The following is a 20,401-nucleotide window of genomic DNA, read 5'->3' on the forward strand; positions in this document are numbered from 1 at the left end:
GCTCTGTCTCTCTCTGTCCCAAAAATAAATAAACGTTGAAAAAAAAATTAAAAAAAAAAGATTCAAGCCTCAGAATATTTGTAGGGGGATTATGTCCGTGGCCATCGTTAGTATCCTGCCAACTGAACTTCCGTCCAGGGCAACTCAGCTTAAATCTCAGAGCACATTTCCAAGAGCTCTTTTTCCGGCTTTCCGAAAAGTTTTCTGTTGTTCTAATCACTGCATTCGCAGCTTCATATTTGCCTCTTCTGTACTTTTAATAAGGCACCAGGATGGCTTCCTCAGGCAATAAGTGTTTCCAAGGCTGCCCTAAATATACTTTTCTAAAGGGCACCCAAAGGACACATCAAATTGATTTCCTACTCTATTACTTCCTTTCCTCTTTCTCGTCTAAGTCTCTGGTAATTTGAAATAAAGTGATAAGAGCACATCTAAAATACTACTGGAATGTTTTAAATGTACTCTATTGCATGTCTTTATTTTTTCTTTATGCAGAACTATAGAGGCTGGACCTTTAAAAAAGAACCCACAGCTATAGAGTTACCATAGCATTCTAGAACAATCCCAAGTTCTCATTTGATGTCTGCTGGTTGACTTGGGTTAAGAAAAAAATCTGAAGTCTGTCTTGTTTCATTTTTTTTTTTTTCCTGGAAGGATCATAGGATATAGTGACCAAGAAAAGATTGAGTGGCACCACAGACATTTTTCAGTGATTGTAATAAGAGAAAATGCCAGATTTGATTCTTAAGCATTATAGAAGTCTAGGTAGTCCGATAACTATTCCCGGCAGTATTCTTCACTGCCTACAGCTATTTCTTTCTTTCTGATTCCAGGGATAGCAGGGGATGAACAGGACCTAGAATTTTTTCCCCTGACTATCTATCCTGCTATTAAAAAAAAATCTTGGGGTGACTGGGTGGCTCAGTCAGTTAAGCGTCCAACTTTGGCTCAAGTGGTGATCTCACCGTTTGTGGGTTCCAGCCCCACATCAGGCTCTGTGCTGACAGGTCAGAGCCTGAAGCCTGCTTCGGATTCTGTGTCTCCCTCTCTCTGCCTCTCCTCCATTCATGCTCTCTCTCTCTCTCTCTCTCTCTGTCTCTCAAAAAGAAATAAACATTAAAAAAATTAAGAAAAAATATGCACCACTGCTCTCCGTGCCTCTGGCACACAGGTCAAGATTTGATTGTGAAGTTGTTGGGGAATCAATCATCCACGATCTCATAAAAGCCACAGCATCAATCGTCCTCTGGCCATAGAGGTTCGTGTACAGCCTCAAACCAACGGGGGCAATTCTCTTAGGTAGATGCTGACACTTTCCCCCTGGGTCATCCTTTTCGGGTTTTGTTTGTTTGTTTGTTTGTTTGTTTCTGTTTTCTTTTGTTTGTGACATCTTTCATTGGCCTCCAGGGAAGCATCAGCGTCTTTAAATATCCCGAAGATTTGTTTGAGGTTGTTGATGTCACGATGATTTGTAGTCCTATTAAAGTGACATTTGCTGATGACATGATACGGGGCGATGCATCATTTCATCTCAGCGTGAAAACTCCCTGATCTTTTCATCACCGCCACACAGGTGATCGACTCCCCCGCGGCTCTAATGCGATCAGCCACACCGCTCCCGCGAGCATTTGCATAAGTGCTTCTCCGAGATGGACTGCGTTTCTAATCCAAAGGCACGTCAAGGAAAAAAATAATAGCTGTCGCGGAATGATTTATCCTTTTATTGGCTAAATGAAGTTATTCAAATCCTGAAATCTGCTTTCTGTTCAGCATGAGAATTTCAAGCAGGCACACAGCACCTGGGTTCTGGGCCTGATTCTTAAACACACACGCGTGCGATGTAGAACTTCCACGGTATGGGATGCTCGTTTTCTCGTGCATTCAAGCTGTTCTGCAGTGTAAGTTAAAAAAACGGGGGGGGGGGGGAGGCAATCGGTTAGCATGGAATAATTAAGGACATTTTATCACCCTTCTCGGCGAGATCTTTGTGCGAGAGCCCACACACACACTATTGAGACCCAGAGCCAGCCCAGTTGTAACTTTTTCTTTTCCTCCCTCAACCCATCGGAGGCAAAAACGTGTGGGAGGCAGCAAAGCGAACAAGCAACATGTATTTCTTTGAGACACACACGACTCTGGGTAGCGCACTTGTCACAAAGGGAGACAAGGCCCCACAGCCAGGACACTTGCTTCAGAGGTCATGACGCTCTCTGAAGTACAGAGCGGATTTCATATTCTCTCTTGAACAGCGTGGATGTAGAAGAATACAGAAAAAAAAAACAAAAAACACTAAGGAAAACAAAATGAATACAAAAGATTCTCGCGTAAATTTTTAAGTGCCAAATACACTTGAAGACATTGACTGTCTCTGGCCGAAGCGCGTTACCTATTCTGAACTAGGCTCTAAAGCCATGTGCTGAGACTTCAAAGAATGTAAGAGTGAAAATATCAAAAGGGCAGTTTTCTCCTGTGCTGGTTTTTCTCTTTTTCTTTTTGTTTTGTTTTTTTTTTTTTTAAATCCCAGGTGAAAATAGGAGGCTGCAGACACTTCGTAAAACAGCCTGTTTTCCTGGCTGGTTTTACAGATTTGCGAGATTTGAATATTTTGGGCTAGTTCCAAGTTTCTGAGTCCGCCAGCGTGTGCCCATCAATATTTGAAACCTGTCCGTTCCTGACATTAAGTCCCCGTGATGACAGGCAGAAAACTGGATGTGAGACTGTAAAAATAAGGTCCACCTGGGTCAGCAAAAGCCCCACATCCAGCTTCTGGCCACGTGACTTGGCCCTGAAGATGAGCTCGGAGAAATCGGACCACATTTTAGTGGGGAAACAACCTAGTTTTTTTTTTTTTTTTTTAAATGCCTGCCTGCCTCAAACTCTTCTTTTGAAGTGAGCCCTCATTTCCTTGAAAAATGCATCAACTTTAGACAGCAGAGTTTCCTTTGAAAGCCTCGAAAGTTTGCTCACTTAAAAGTAATTGTGTGCCATGACCTCAGACATTCACAGTGCATAAGTACAATCCAAATTTGTAATTTCTGGGACAAAATTTGTATGGAATTGTCATTACATATTTTTATTCCACGTTTTAGTGATACTACATGATGGAAAAGAGGACTTTTGAAGCCATACGGCAATACGAATGCCACTTAGGTCTCTTATTTCTGCTTATACATCTTTCACGTCTCGGGGTGCCTGGGTGGCTCAGTCGGTTGAGCGTCCGACTTCAGCTCAGGTCACGATCTCGCGGTCCGTGAGTTCGATCCCCGCATTGGGCTCTGGGCTGATGGCTCGGAGCCTGGAGCCTGCTTCCGATTCTGTGTCTCCCTCTCTCTCTGCCCCTCCCCCGTTCATGTCTCTCTCTGTCTCAAAAATAAATAAAAACGTTAAAAAAATTTAAAAAAAAAAGAAAGAACAAATAAATCTCTCACGTCTCTAAGTGTTACTAAGCTTGTCACTGTTTATTCATAAATGCCCCCACTCTTTTGAATAAGAAAAGGAAAAACTCCATGAGACAAACGACACCGCAAAACTAATAACTGAACTGTTCTTATTGGTCAGAAGTAAGAGGCCGAAACATTACGTACGGTGCAAAGTTAATGAATGGCATGTTAAAAGTACAATGACATTGCAATAGAGATGTCTTTGCTGTGATTTCTAATATTATTAAGGACAAGTTTCTGCGTTTCGCCCTTTGGGGGTGAAAACCTTTCCCTTCTTTCTGTTTTAGTCCAGGATTTTTATGAGCCGTATATTTTGTAAATACACAATCTTGGTGTAGCATTTTCTCTGCACTGCTCCATGGATCTTACAGTCTGTGCAGATTGAGAAAACAGACCTTAATAATACTCTCTAAACAATGGCCCAATTTGGTTGATAGTTTAGATGTTTGGAAAAAAAAAAAAAATCCCAGCAGCTAAGTTAGAATAGCTTGCCTTCTTTTCACCAAGCATATGATACCAATCCTCAAACACAAAACATGTCTTGTAAAACTTTACACTTGACAATCTGTTCTGGTTTAGTAAATGGTTGAGAGTATCTATGCCAGTCTTCATGGAGTGTGGTATTGTCTTGGGATCATCTCCATTTTCATACTAGCATCTAAACAAATAACTTTAGATATTAGCAATTTAAATACTCCTTATATAAATGCTTCTTTTTTTGGTTGTGATTCCCAGTCTATCAAAGAGATAGTAATTTTCTGGAATGTGCTCATTTCATCTCCTCTAAATGATTTCTATTTACCCTACATGCATTACATATTTTTTACCATCACATACAAATAGTTTTGTTTCAACTAAGGGAAAACGAGAATATACTATGGTTATCCCAGTCATAGGAACTACTCTTCTCGTGGTGCTTTGTAGTTTACCAAAAATCCAATTTCACCCTCCCAACATCTCAGTGAGGAATGTTGCACCACCCTCAGTTTTACAGATGTGTGCAAGCTAACTTGTTCAGGGTCATCCATGAAGGAAGGGACTCATCAAAGTCTTCTGCTTTTTTCACGTCCTGTTACCATTTTTGTTCAAGTAAACACACGAGTCTCATTTCAACCATCTAAAGAAAAATATAAGTTTAGAATTATCCAGATGAATTTCCATTCTCCATTGAAGATGTAGTTATGGGCATTTGAGACATTAAATTGGTATAATTACTGCATGCCCCTCTCACCTTGCCCGGGTCCTTTTCCAACACAAAAATAATGCTCATTAATGACATCTAAAAGATCGCAATTGAGGTTTTGGAATCCTATTTGGTTTTCGTATTTCATTAAAAAGGCAGAATTTGAATTAAAGAGGTTGAACATATTAGCAGGGTGATGGCCCAGGATTCACTCTGATAAAAGGGAGCATTATCAAGATTCCTGGCTCCAGCCCAAAAAGCTTTCTCTGGTGCAAATTGCCTCATACTTCGACAAGGTGCCAACATTGTAACTGGGACATATTTCTTCTCTAACAAACACCAAAGCATCATATTTATGTGTTCTGAAGACAATAATTAAGCCATTAAATAGGAGGTTTCCAAATTGGACCGTGTTTGAAGGAAAACATTAGGAAAGACGAGGAGAGGCCATTTTGTTTCTGAAGCATCACAAGCTATTTGGCCAACTCGACCTACTGGTCCGCCCTTACCCATCCCTCCTCTGAGGGCTGATTTTGCCTGTAAAACGTTAAAGAAAGATCTGATCAATAGTTTCATATATTTACTCTTGTAGTCTCTCTGAGTAGACTTCATGGGGTTTTTATAAATCAGACTTCAAATTTGTGGACTTTAATCTGGGTTTAAGAGAATCTGGGAAATTAGAAAACAAAACACTGCATATGTATTTCACTACCCTAGTGGACACTTAGCATTTATTCAGTGATCAATCAAAGCAAAATGCCACCAGGGTTTCAGCAGTGCCTGTGGGTTTTTTACACGGGCGCTCATATTTTCATATTGCATTATAGTTGTTGTGATACCTTGCCATACAATGTACATTTTGTCACTTCTCTGAAATCACAGTAGTTAGATCTGTTGCTGGATTTTGAGATTTAATAAGAAGGATGCACAATATTATTATGTCACAAATTTATTTTGTACATATTTTGATGACTGCATTTCAGTATAATTGGAATTTTTATCATCAATCCTAAACACATTTCATTTCATGCATTTGAAAACACTCTTCTGAGAAGGACCTCATGGCGTTGACCAGACTGTCAAGGAGGTCCATGGCACAAAAGAAAACATTTGATACTTTTGGGAAGGAGTCTACTGTTGAGATGGGCATTTATATCCGGTTTAGATTCAATAAGTGTGTGCATATGTGTGTGTGCGTGTGCATGCGTGCTATTTTTTTAGACTGTGTGCCAGGCACAAAGACATGAATTACCATACTGCTGTTGGCTTTACAAGAAGCATAGGCATCATATGAATATTTTGAATACATCGCAATTTCCATCTTTGCTTTATAGATGAGGAGACTGTGGCACAAAGAAGCAAAAATGCACAAACAAATACATATGAAACGAATGAATACTTTTGAAAAAAAAAGAAGTTAAATAAACTGCTCAAGCAAGTGATTGATGGAGCCAGGCTTTGTACCTAGGAAGTTGAACTTCAGGGCTCTCTGGCAGAACCATTGGACTCTCCCATTGGTCAGAGTGAAGAGAGTTGTGTGTGTGTGTGTGTGTGTGTGTGTGTGTGTGTGTTTGGGGGTGGGCGTTGTCATTTCTTCAGGTCATGATGCCTAGAGAAGGCTGGCATGATAGCAGCAGTCAGCTGGATAACGAAGGGAAGTTGGCATTGCAGGGAAGGACAGTGACACTTGAAACAAGCAGGAAGGTGGTAATTGATTTACTGTTAAATATTACCCAGTGTACAACCAAGCCAGAGAGTGGCAGAAGCCGAGACTAGATGGTAGATGGGAATAGAGAGTGGGCATGACAGTGCAAAGTTTTTTTTTTTTTTCGTTGATGAGTATTTGTAGTTTTATTCCACATATTTTTTTGGATGATCTCTGTGTGGTTCTGTAACTTCGTCCCCCAAGTTCCAGCTAATATGATATTTTTATTTAGTGGCTATTAACCAGTTTGGTTGATTGGTTGGGGGGAGCATGAAGTCCATCGGTCAAAGTCCATAGTCCTTGCCACAGTCATTCTTTTTTAGCTAACTTATTCCGTTTAATTCTTCACAAAGGGGTGTAAAAACATCCTCTGTCTTATTATCTTCTTGATCTTTTCTAAACTATAGAATTTAGTCCGGGGCACTGGTTCTCAGATTCAGTGTGCATCAGGATCACCTGGACAGTTTGTTACATTGCAGGTTGATGGATTGCTGGTCACAGCCCCAGAATTTCAGGTTCTGTAGTAGGTACAGGGTGGGGCCAGAAAATTTTCATTTCCAGCAAATTCCCGGGTGATGCTGATGCTGTGAATCCACTAGTCTAGCCTGGGACCATGTTGGAACTGCTGATACCTTCTCTAAGCCAGCTCTCTGATTTACGTACCTTGATGGGCTTCCGCAGGATGGCATAATGGGAAGAAATGGGTTGTGAAATCAGATAGGTGTTGGGTCCTATTTGAAACCCAGTGTTTAGGAGCTATATCATGTTGGCAAACTGCTTTATCTCTTTTGCCTCAATTTTCTGAGCCTTAAAATGGGGACGAAACAGCTGTGTACCTAATAGTACCTAATATAGTACCTAACAGCTGTGTTCTGAGTAGCAAATAGTTGTTCTATGTATAAACACAGAACAATTACTAGTCAGTAGTGGCCAATATTATTGGGTGCTAACTGTGTGTTATACCTATCCTCTCTGTCTTATGTGTGATGAAACCGAGGCATGGGGAGGTTTAGGTCATTTGGGTATAAACTGAAGGACACATACCTGAAGGAACTTGGGCATTGTGTCTCCAAGGACACATTGGAGTTTGCCCTTGACACCTACTGTATACCACGTAGTTCTTGTCTCTAACTTCCCTCCAAGCAAATGCTCTGGTCTTGGGTTAATTATGTGCCTTCTTCCCATCCTTCCTTTCATGCTCCTTTCTGACAATGGTTAGGTCTTCTCCCTTAGCTCCTAATGCGTTTCCACTCCGGGCCAACCATCGCAGGGGACCCGGCCCTCTTTATCCACGCCTGCTCAGACAATGCAGTTCATAATGACTCAATTCAGTTATGGTAATAGAATTCTAGTTTGGTTTTCCCCTTGTTTTTTTTTTTTTTTTGTAGAGCATTCTATTTATGATTATGCGCACTCATATTATCTTGTAATTGTTTATCTTGCAATTTCAACCTTGTTTGAAATTTCTTGGAGAAAGACAGTCACCTTCTTTTGGATTTCCTATTGTACCTAGAATAGGGCTGGATGAACAGGGGAGCTTACAGAGGAGCGATCTCATAGGCCCTCTCCACCACCTAGTGCTAGCCTACATCTCCACAACCCCAGTCAACATACAAAATTGCCTGAAATCAGTTTAGGAATTATGTCACCATATCTAGGTGTCAACCTTTTCATTTGACACTTTAGTTCAAGATGTCAAACTGATTCATAAAAGGAACTTACAGGGTTTCTGCCTAGAGCTTCATGTTTTGCTCAAGCAAGTAAACTCCTTCTAAAGGAGACAAACACTAAAATCTGATTAAAGATTTCTGGAATAAACTGGATTCTTAAGGAGATACTTATCGGATACTAGGGTGTTGCAGGCTGAGGACTGAGTCCTTGCCAACTATTCCTACTAACCACTTGCCTTGGGCCACTGGTAGTGGTAAGGATGCTTGCTGTATAGATCACTCATTTTATCATTACAAAAACACTGTGAGGGAGGTATTGTAATTCTTTTTTTATAGATAAGGAAACTGAGTCTTAAAAGAGAGATTGAGTAACTAGCCTAAGGGTTTTTATTAGTAGGTGGAGGTGCCATCCAAATCCAATCTGTCTCATGACAAATGCACCTGAACTTGACCACAATTCTACTTTTTCCTTCTCACCCGTCTCAAACCAACACGCAAACAATTGCTTCACTTCATGACGTAATTGTTCAAACAAGGTCATAACAAACAAGTATGTCTCCTTAGAATTGAATTTTTCTTTTCAGTTGCATGGTGGAACCATGAAGGCAGCTTAAAGAATATAAAATATAAAAAGTTTGATAATATAATGGAAATATTTTGGGCTTCTACTTCAAGTGTGAAATTTGACCTAGTCTTAAAAATCCTTAAAAGTAGTTAGATGATGAGTTCACTATGAGTTCAGAAATCCTCTGCATTCGTTTTAAATGTTCATTTTAAATGTTCATTTCATTGTTTCTGCATGCTTCATTCAGGGTTTGTTTTCCTTTTGAGTTATCTAGAAAATATTTGTGAATACTGAGGAACCAGTCTTGTGCATGTGTGTGTGTGTGTGTGTGTGTGTGTGTGTGTATATATGTATATATATACATATACATATATATATATATATATATATATTCACCACTCTAGGAGGAATAAATCACAAAGAAGAGGAATACATTGCTCACAGCCACCTAATTAATGCAGCTGGGGAACCATGTTATTTTAAGTTTACTACTCCTTCTTGTCACCTTTTCAAAACGTTGCTTGATGAATATAATCCCCCCTCAGAGATCCATAAACCTATTGATTAGGCATCTTAAATTGCACAAGACCACAACATAAGAATTTTCAACTGATTCACACCAACAGGCAATGGAGCCTAGCCATCCGTCTTGTCAAAATTGCCAAATGGCAAGACAATTTCCTAGATTTCTCTAACTTTAATGTAATTCGAATGCTCTAGAGCAGGATCGTCCAAATACACTGGAGCCTTTTTGTGTAATTCATTTTAGTCAAATTCGGAATAAAATAGTTTTATCTTGGATTCTACCAAATTCAGGAATATATAGAACCATGGGAGCAACTTTAATGCCATCTCTCCGGTAACAGAGAAGCATGGCAAAAATGCCAGTTTTCAACTGTAGGGATGCGATAACGCACTTCTGTATATAAGCAAAAAGACGCGTCAGATTTGGTCATAGCAAAGCTTTCCATGGGACTTGCTCTGTGCCAGGCTATCTTCTAGTCCTTATTAATTCATATAATGCACATAATGACTTTACAAGGCGGACACGTATATAATCTGCATTATACCGATGAGGAAACTGAGGCATTGGGTATGTAAGGAACTTACTCAGGGCCATATAGGTAAGTCCCAGGGAACTGAGATAGGAGCCCATACAGTTGGCTTTCCAGGTTACCTGTCTCTGACTAGAAGGCTTTACTCCTCCTCAATTTGAATGTCTTCAGCACAGATATGATGCTGAGTTATTTTTAGCCAAGCTTGAGAAGTCCCGAAGTTTGCGGAAGCTTAAATTGAAATATCGTGTAGTGAAAGGATTTGCCAACTCCTCTCTCATTAGACTTTTCAGGATGGAGACAACATCTCCTCTAGCACTTCATATGGGAAGTAAAACTTGACAGTGAAGTAGAGAGAGTGGCTCCCATCAAGCCCTGCGTGAAAAGACTTCTTTCAAATTATGATAAAAACATACAATAAGCCAAGGATAGATTACATTATAAAAACGTACATCAAAAGAGCTTCGATCAAAGCTAGTGATAAAATATTCAGGAGTGGAAATTTGCAAAGGAGCCCAGGTTACCATTGATCAAAAAGGAAGAGTGGGGGGGGGGTGGCGCCTAAAGACAGGAAGAAAGCACCAGTTGTTTCCCTGCCAAGCGTAAGTGAGAGACGCCTAGATTCCGATAGGCAAAGAAGGGTCTTCCGGCCACAGGAGGCGTTTGAGCACCATGCTCTTTTTTTAGGGGAGTTTACAAAACAAACAAGGTAAGTAAATGTTACCGGTGGGCACGTCTGTGTTGGGTGAATGGAGGTCTCGGTTCTGGGATTCCCCACGAAAGATTTATTTGAGGATCCACCCTCAAAGAAAACCAGCCAAAAGGAAGGTACCAGGCACAAAGCAATTTATGAAGGACAGTACACTCTCAAGGTGGAAAAGCCCAGAGGTAGCAACTCCCCTGAGGCTATGGGAGTCATTTCTTTTCTGTGAGTGTGTGTGTGTGTGTGGGGGGGTGGTTAGATCTTAGACAGGGAGGTCGTCAATGGTGGCTACTTCTAACATTTGGGGGACTCCTCTCACAGGATGAGAGGGGGAGTTTTTGACCCTCCATGGTTTGTACTGGAACCATCATGGCAGCCTGCTGCCACAGGGCTGTGTTAAAACCTCAATGCAGATGTACTGTAATGAGTCTAGAGGTTACCCTGGGACGCGGGTGGAAGAGGGGAGTGTGTGTTCTGCAGCTGTGGCTCTTAGCCTGTCAACCCCTGGGTCTTAGCAGCCACAAGTCCAGGCTATTGAGGGGTATTGGAAGCCACAAAGTCAGGATGTTGTGCACCCAGGCTTCTGACACGTAACCTATTTATTACCATCCTTGCCTCCCGCTCGTGTCTAACTAACTGCCTACTCTATCATGAACCAATGATAAAACTTAGCTAAGGCAAACAAACAAACAAATCAGAATGTCCAAGAACTAGCTGAAAAGCTAAGTAGATTTTATTTGAGCCTAGTAGGTGACCTAAACAACTGCCAGTTTTCCAGGGTGAGGTAAGGAGTTAAAGAAAAGCTGGCAGCCTTGGTGGGGTGGGAGGAGAGGCATTTGTTTGTTTCTCTGTTGGCCAAATAAGCTAACAGACAAGATCCTTTGAAAGTACAGGATGGGGCGATCATTAACACCAGAAAGAACTCCCTACCACGTTCTCCATATAAGAACGCCATACAGGGGCGCCTGGGTGGCACAGTCGGTTGAGCGTCCGACTTCAGCTCAGGTCACGATCTCGCGGTCCGTGAGTTCGAGCCCCGCGTCGGGCTCTGGGCTGATGGCTCGGAGCCTGGAGCCTGTTTCCGATTCTGTGTCTCCCTCTCTCTCTGCCCCTCCCCCGTTCATGCTCTGTCTCTCTCTGTCCCAAAAATAAAATAAACGTTGAAAAAAAAAATTAAAAAACAAACAAACAAACAAAAAAAAACGCCATACAAGGTTAGGGTGATCTGGCTGAGACATCTGTCACTGATCTCAGGGTTGATTAGACTGGCCTGACCTGTTCACCTGCTTCTTCAGGCACGGACTTCTTGAGGCTGCTCAAGGAAAGAATAACAGAAATTCGTTTTTCCAACAAGTTTCAGAAGCCGCAGTCCTCCTTTGCCAGAACTTAGAAACGTCTGTCCGAGAAATAGTTTCCAACCTCAAGGTAAGTATGGTAAATGTCAAATAATAAAAACAAAGAGTCGTTCCAGGAAAAGTTCTTCCTAGACGGGCCCAAGAATAATGTGGTTTTCAAGAGCAAACCCACTTCTGAAAGTCACGTGCCCCGTTTTGTGTGGGGGGATAATAGTGTGTGCATTCTCGAGGACCATGACAAAACGACCACAGGCTGAGCGGCTTTAACAACAGGAATTTACATGGTCTCAGTGCTGGAGGCTGGACGTCCAAGATCAAGGTGTTGGCACTTGCCATTCTCTGCTTGGTTTGTCCCTTGCTGCCTCTTCACGTGCTCTCTTTCCCGTGTGCTTGTAAACCTTGGACATCTTTGTATGCCCAAATTTCTTCTTCTTTTTAAATTTTTAAAAAAATTTTAGGTTCATTTATTTTCGAGAGACAGGGAGAGATACAGCGTGAGCAGGGGAGCGGCAGAGAGAGGGAGACACAGAATCGGAAGCAGGCTCCAGGCTCCGAGCTTTCAGCACAGAGCCTGATGCGGGGCTCAAACTCACAAATTGCAAGATCATGACCTGAGCTGAAGTCGGATGCTCAGCTGACTGAGCCACCCAGGCACCCCGCAAATTTCTTCTTATAAGGATAACCGGTCAGGTTAGATTAGGATCCACCCATATGATCCCATTTAACCTAATTACCTCTATTTTTCTTTAATTTTTAAAAAAATTTAAAAAAAAATTAATGTGTATTTATTTTTTAGTTGAGGCAGACAGTGCAAGTCAGGGAGGAGCAAAGGGAGAGGGAGACACAGAGTCTGAAGCAGTCTCCAGGCTCTGAGATGTCAGCACAGAGCCCAACGTGAGGCTGGAACCCATGATGTGAGATCATGGCCTGAGCTAAAGTTGGAGGCTTAACTGACTGAGCCACCCAGGCGCTCCTATAATTTTTTTTTAACGTTTAATTTTTTTTTTAATTTTAGATAAAGAGAGACCATACAAGCAAGGGAGAGGGGATGAGGAAGACAGAGAATCTCAAGCAGGCTCCATGCTGAGTGACCCTGGGATCATGACCTGAGCTGGAATCAAGAGTCTGGATGCTCAACTGAATGAGCCACACATACACCCTTTTAATTACTTCTTTAAAGCCCTTATTTGCAAATACATTAACATTCTGAGATATGCAAGATGAGGGCTTCAACATATGAATTTTAGAGGACACAGTTCAGCCCACAACAGAGCTCACCACAAAAATATTAAGAACCATTGGGGCGCCTGGGTGGCTCAGTCAGTTAAGCGTCTGACTTCAGCTCAGGTCATGATCTCAAGGTTCTCATGGGTTCGAGCCCTGCCTCAGGCTCTGTGCTGACAGATCAGAGCTGGAGCCTGCTTCAGATTCTGTGTCTCCCTCTCTCTCTGCCCCTCCCCTGCTCGTGCTCTGCCTCTCTCTGTCTCTCAGAAATAAATACATGTAAAAAAATAAAAATAAAAATATTAAGAACCACCGATTTGGAGTCAAAGTATCAGTTCCTTCTTTTGGTGTCTGTTCTATATTCAATAGTATTTTACTATGTTACTGTGGATACCAATATTATATGGTGTATAACATCATGCAGGTATTAGAGAAGTTCTATTATAGATAGAAATACTGACTTTCTTGTCGCTAATATCAGCTGTCTGACATGCTGTCCAGATGCTCTCCATAGTCCTTTTGTTGAGGATATGTTATCGAGGACAGGGGTCCACAAACTTGTTGTGGAAAAGGCCAAATAATAGACATTTTAGGCTTTCCGGGCCATAAAGTGTCTGTCCCAAATATTCAACTTTGCCACTGTGGCATGAAAGCAGACAGAGATGATTTATAAAGAAGTGGGTATAGCCGTGTGCCAATAAAAACGTACTTATCAAGACCGATTACTGAATTTCATGTATTTTTCACATACGGTTCTTCTTCTGATTTTTTTTGACTATTGCAAAATGTAAAAAAACTAAAAAACAACAAACAAACAAACAAACAAACCAAACTTCTCTCTTGGGCTGTAAAAAAAAGCAGACAGTGGACCATAGTTTGCTGATCCCAGTCTAGAAAGAAGAATCAGTCCTCAGGAACCATGCCTGTGATTTTAGAATTACTTCTGTGACCAAATTTCTCACAAGAAACGTTTCATATATTGTCTCTCCTATATTGGCATGCACCGTATTATCGAATAAGGCAGAATGTATCTTGTTCATCACGTGCAGATAATTTTCTTCCAGAACGATGTATGCTCCTTTTATTTATTTTTTATTTTTTTTTAATTTTTTTTTCAACGTTTGTTTATTTTTGGGACAGAGAGAGACAGAGCATGAACAGGGGAGGGGCAGAGAGAGAGGGAGACACAGAATCAGAAACAGGCTCCAGGCTCTGAGCCATCAGCCCAGAGCCCGACGCGGGGCTCGAACTCACGGACCGCGAGATCGTGACCTGGCTGAAGTCGGACGCTTAACCGACTGCGCCACCCAGGCGCCCCTGTATGCTCCTTTTAAAAAAGTCATTAAACGATAATATAAAAAGATCTCTGGTTCTGATTTCCTATATGCCAAACGCTGATAGATGTTGTAGACACTGGAGCAAAAGGAGTGAACAAAACGGAAAAGCTTCCTGCCCGCAGGAAGCCTGCATTTCTCATTTCTCTTCGACAGTTGTGAGAAGCAATTAAAACTTACTGAGCATCTACCTGGTGCCAGAAACTCTGCTGTACAAAACATTCAACCCTATCGTCGCTGAGATCAACAATCGGAATTGCACATCAGATGCGGCTCCGCGCTGCCCAGGTCGCTGACTCAGATAATAATGAAGACCCCTGGACCTATGCTATGGGTGACCCGGCAAGTATTCGCCCCTTTTTATAAGAAAACAAATTTATTCTAAGTCACGTTGCCTTTTTTTTTTTTTTTTTTTCGTATAGTTGACGTACAATGGCACATTAGTTTCAGGTGCACGACACAGTGGTTCAAAAAGTTTCTACATTATGCTGTGTTCACGATGAGTGTAGCTCCTTTCTGTCCCAGTGCATCGTATTACAATATCATCAAAAGTCACTTTGCTCTTAAACGGCAGGATGAGGTACAGGCCTGTTTGCCTGCAAAGGTCATGTCTCTTCCCTTCCATAGTTTTATCCTTTCAAGATAATGTTTCTCAACGTTAAAAAAAAAAAAAACAAAAACAACCTTTTGGTACACTGTTTTTTTTGAGAATATAAAAACGTTTGAGGTCAAATGCGAGTCTAGTTTACTCAGGTCTCTTCCCCCTGAGGATTGTCTTACAGTACTGCTTTCAACATTAACTGGAGGATTTAACAAAATTTAATCAAACTTTTTTTTTTTTCTAATATTATGTCTCTCTTAACTCTTTTCTCTTAGGCAAATGTCATGCCACACCTCTCTCCAGTTTTTCATCTCTTAACTTGCTTATTTGCTAGTTTGTCTCAGACTCTTGTGACCATACTTAATTAATGTCATGAGCCAGTGTGGGAAACCCTAAGTCAGATTTCCATATAACAAATAAACAAACAGGTAAGCAACTTGATGCTGAAGCTAGGGGAAATTTAGTTCTGCCAAGAAAAAGAAGATATCTGATTCTACATCTAGATCAGGTTGGAGGGCAACATGCTAAAATAAGGGAGAATGAGACGAGGGGTCTTAAGTTTTAACTCTATTTAGAGTGGCAAACCTGTCCAAGTCACCTCTGATGCTATAATTCTCTTCTGATTAGTGAAGTGATGTTTCCTTTAACCTTTAACACCACATGGTTTTTCTCCTTTTGTGAGCCAAACAGATGTATCTCCAGGTGGAGAAATCTCAGTAAGGACCATACAGTGACCTGGCTGGAAATGGACTTAACTTCGATTACCTGGAGTAATGTTTGGATAGTAGGCAAATAGAATTTTAGAAAAATAGTTGCAGCACAATTTGAGTACCTCCAGGGTTATTGTGAGAATTCAATAAACAAAGGTATATGCAGGAAATCCTTGGTTTGCAAGCATAATTTGTTCCAGAAACATGCTTGTAATCCAAAGCACTTGTATATCAAAGTGAATTTCAAGAACCTTCGGCTCAGTTGTGATCATGTGACATTTGGCATCATGACTACTCGTCTTGCAAGACATCGCTCGTTTATCAAGTTAAAATGTATTAGAAATGTTCGCTCGGGGCGCCTGGGTGGCGCAGTCGGTTAAGCATCCGACTTCAGCCAGGTCACGATCTCGCGGTCCGTGAGTTCGAGCCCCGCGTCGGGCTCTGGGCTGGTGGCTTGGAGCCTGGAGCCTGTTTCCGATTCTGTGTCTCCCTCTCTCTCTGCCCCTCCCCCGTTCATGCTCTGTCTCTCTCTGTCCCAAAAATAAATAAAAACGTTGAAAAAAAAAAAAACTTTAAAAAAAAAAAAAAGAAATGTTCGCTCTTCTTGTGGAACACTCACGGAACACGTTACTTGCAGCCCACGGCTTTACTGGACTTGCTTAGTAGAGCGCCTGGCCCTGAGTAGGGATATTTAATACATGAGCATGATTGGTATTACATTTACCAATAATTCCCAAACTAAGAAGCTCTGGTGGCTACCCAGATGCCAATGCAGTATTTCACAATGAGCACTGTGGTTGTCACATGTGGCCCATATGGGTATCGGCCTGACCATTGCATTCTCTCCAGGTAGGAGAAGTTCATATCCATAGGAGATTGCCAGTGAGCTCGGATCAGATCTAGAAGATGTTAACGATGAGGGAAAAGAAGCTGGATGCGCTTGTTCCTCCAGTCGGGTCAAACCCACTGGCCTGACCGGACCTCCAGTTGTGTTGATCGGATTTCACAGAACTCTGCCAGGGTTTCTCTTTCCTTTTCTTCCATTCTCTTACGATAGGCTGAATAATTGGCCACCCAAAAGACCGATGTCTTAATCCCTAGGCTCTGTGAATGCCCCACCTGACATGACAAAGAGTACTTTGCAGATGTGATTAAGTGAGGAATCTTGAGATGTGGAGATTACCCTGGACCATCCAAGTGGGTGTTATATACTCCGAAGGTCCCTATTAGAGGAAGCAAGAGGGTCAGAGCAGAGAAGATGATGTGGCAGCAGAAGCAGAGAAGAAGAGATCTGACAATGGTAGCAGAGGATGCATTGATTCTGTTGCTGGAAAAGGACAATGAGCCGAACAAAGAAGAAGAGGCAAAGAGACGGATTTTCACCGAGAACCTATTTACAGTCTTTCAAGTGATTTTTCAGGTCTGCCCTACGATCTGATCTGGGTGGGTTTTTAGTTCCTTCTCCAAGGACAGTCGGATGTTCATTAGGTCCGAAGTCCTTTGTGGGAGTTCACACTCACCTTTATGTGCCACCTCTTAGCCCCAAATTTCTACTGGCTTGACAGGTCAATCTCCCTAGTAGTAGACTGCAGACACACCTCAAATGCAAGGCTGCCTTTCTTATTTTGGGGAGCACTTAAATGAATGCCTCACGGGAGCCCACAAGGTGGTCTGTTAGCAGCAGTTGTCATAAGCTTGGCTTTAGCGCTATCTCTGGCTCAATCTCTCATGTGCCCATCTCTGTCCAGACTACTTAGGCAACTCTTAGGCTATTGCCATGGCCCCTGGTAACCCCAGTGTCCCTGGATGCCTAGAAAACGTCCCAAACTCCAGGTACTCTGATATGTGTAGGTTTGGGGAGGTTTATGCTCCTCCTCGCTCTGGTCAAAGGCCTTGTAGAAGCTTTCCTGATGCCCTGCTTTGCATGAAATCTCAACTTTGGCCTCTAACACTCCTTCACTATAGTGGGTCCAACTGATTCAGCCGGACAGAGGGAGGGACAGATCCAAAACTCTTCTCTCTCTTCCTAACTCCCCATGGCCGTCACTTCCCCTCTTTCTGATTTACAGAGCAAAATCTCACATATATGAACACGTTAAGAGATATTTTTATGAATGGGAAAGGGAAGTGTTTTTCTAGTGTGGATACAGGAAGAGGAATAAAAGTGTTCTATATGCATAGTTGATAGTTACCGATACTTACACACTCACGGTTTTATTCCAGGAATCTGGTTTGATAGAGTGCACGGTTCCAGCTTCTAATGGCTTTCTCCTCTCCTGTTCTCCCAATCCTGTTAATACCTGACCTTGTCGCGTTACCACAGGGGATTGCTGTTTCATTATCCCCAGCCCATTTGGAGGTCATCTGGGAAAGTTTTCAAATTACGACACGCCTCCGCATTAAGACATGCAGTCCATTTCTAGCTTGCACGTAGGAGAAGCCTCCAGTCAGGTTACTCTCTATGGTGCCAGTACTGGTTGGTATCATATATTTAGGTGTTTTGACTTTTCTGAGGAAAAGTCAGCCTGCCTTTTCCCTTATATTTTTATGTATCCTCAATATGACATCAAGTAGCAGAGAATATGGGAATTTGACTCTGAGACTCTGCCCTTCTCGCAGGGACTTGAGATGGCTTGAAGGCAGTGATGACCTGGGACTACCACCTGTTACAAGTCAACAAGGTTTGAGAAGTTTTGATCAAGTGACATTGAGGCCAGAGATCAATCTTCTGCAGGTGGAATCAGTTGACCCTCTCATTTATAGGATAATCTAGACTGAGGCCAGAGAACTCATCATCATGGGAAGAGATGAGTATTTTTTCTTTAAACAAATAAAACAGCTTTGGTATCTCCTCTCTCCCTTATCCCACCATTGGGTAAAGGGTGACAGTAGGAAAGAATAGTGAACGCAAAGATAATACCAAAATAAATAAATAACCCCAACTTTTGAATATGATTCTAGAACTGCAACAGATCCATGAACATAGAGCTTGTCTTTAGAGATTCAATTTTACGCTCTTCATCCCTGGTATAAACATAGTCACTATCTTGTGTTTTATATATGTATATGTATATATATGTATATGTCCACTAACTAGAGGTGGATAGAAATATGACTACTAGGGGCGCCTGGGTGGCTCAGTTGGTTAAGCGACCGACTTCCTCTCAGGTCATGATCTCGCGGTTTGTGGGTTCAAGTCTCGCTTCCGGCTCTGTGCTAACAGCTCGGAGCCTGAATCCTGCTTCAGCTTCTGTGTCTCCCCCTCTCTCTCTACCCCTCCTTGCTCACGCTCTGTGTCTCTCTGTCTCTCAATAATAAATAAACATTAAAAAAATTAAAAAAAAAGAATGATTACTATGTTTTTTAAAATATGTCATTTTAAGGATGGAAGAATAAGAAATACAGGAGAAATTTGCATGCATAGTTCACATGAAAAATAAACGGCATATGGCTTTGCAAGAATGTAAGCTACATGAAGTGATGTCAGGGACCTTGGTTGCTTTATTTGTCCCCTGTGTCCCATGCCTCCTCTCTGCATAGGTGTATGAGATGCTCAGTAAATATTGGCTCCAATCAATGAACACATATATAGCCTTACAGATGTCAGGAACATTATTGGCTTCTCTCTCTACACTGTCATGCTGCTCTATGTATGAATGATGCATTATATTCAATTTATCTGCTACCTAACATATAATCTTATATTCTGAACAACACATAAGACTATATATAAATATATATACACATATATAATATATACATATATAATATATATTATATATGCATATGTATGTATATATAACATATATGCACATATATATAATTCCTAAATCATTTTAGTGCCTCTAGTTACTAAACTGTTGGCATAAAGGAATTTTATCATTATTGAATTAATAGAAATTTACAGATGATACATAAAACCTCCTATTATTAGGAATGCCTTGAATTTTCTCTTGCTGTCTTGGTGAATTTATGCCTCCAGTTCCTTTTGCTCTGGATTTTATAATGTTCTCTGTAACTCCAGACATATGGATAAAAGCAAGTCTTTGTTATCAACATGATAAGCATGTTCCAGTGGTATATATCTTATCAGCAAACTGAAAATCATCCTTTCCTAGCAGTAAAGAATTTTAACCACATACATTTTATTTCATGGAAATATTTTCTTTGCTGAGATATGTAGTAAAAAAGACAAGTTAGACTTTCTAAAGAGATCTTGTTCAATAATGCGACTCTTGATTCTTAGAGATATTACTGAGCTTTCTTATGACCACAGATAAAGGTAGGAAATAAGATATGGGCTTATGAAACATTTATGTTGATCCACAATTTTACTCCTTAATTTTTCCTCTCTAAAAAACTAAAGGGGAGATGGGATGTAGGTAGGCAGGGGATGGGCTAACTGACTGAAGAGTACTAAGGAGGGCACTTGTGATGAGCACTGGGTGTTGTATGTAAGTGATGAATCACTAAATTCTACTCTTGAAACTAATATTCCACTGTAGGTTAAGTAACTAGAATTTGAATAAAAAGTGTGAAGAGGAGAGTTACTTTGATGGTCAAAAAGACTGATTATAGCAGATGCCAAGATTCAAATATCATTTGATCACAGCATTTTATAAAACAAGCAGAGGGATCCCCACCAGATAGAGGATGAAGGTTAGATTTCTTTTCCTACCTCAAAATCTTCCGCATACAAGAAATCAATCACCAAAAGTGTTAGAATGATGAGTTCACTTACAAACACCATGGTAGAGGAAAGAAACACATGTTGTTTCCCTCTTCAAAAACTTCCATGTGCCTTCTGTCACATTAAAGAAGAAGAAGAAGAAGAAGAAGAAGAAGAAGAAGAAGAA

The sequence above is a fragment of the Herpailurus yagouaroundi genome, unplaced genomic scaffold (assembly GCF_014898765.1).
Source record: "Herpailurus yagouaroundi ecotype Mexico unplaced genomic scaffold, PumYag 202, whole genome shotgun sequence".
In the NCBI taxonomy this organism is placed as follows: Eukaryota; Metazoa; Chordata; class Mammalia; order Carnivora; family Felidae; genus Herpailurus; species Herpailurus yagouaroundi.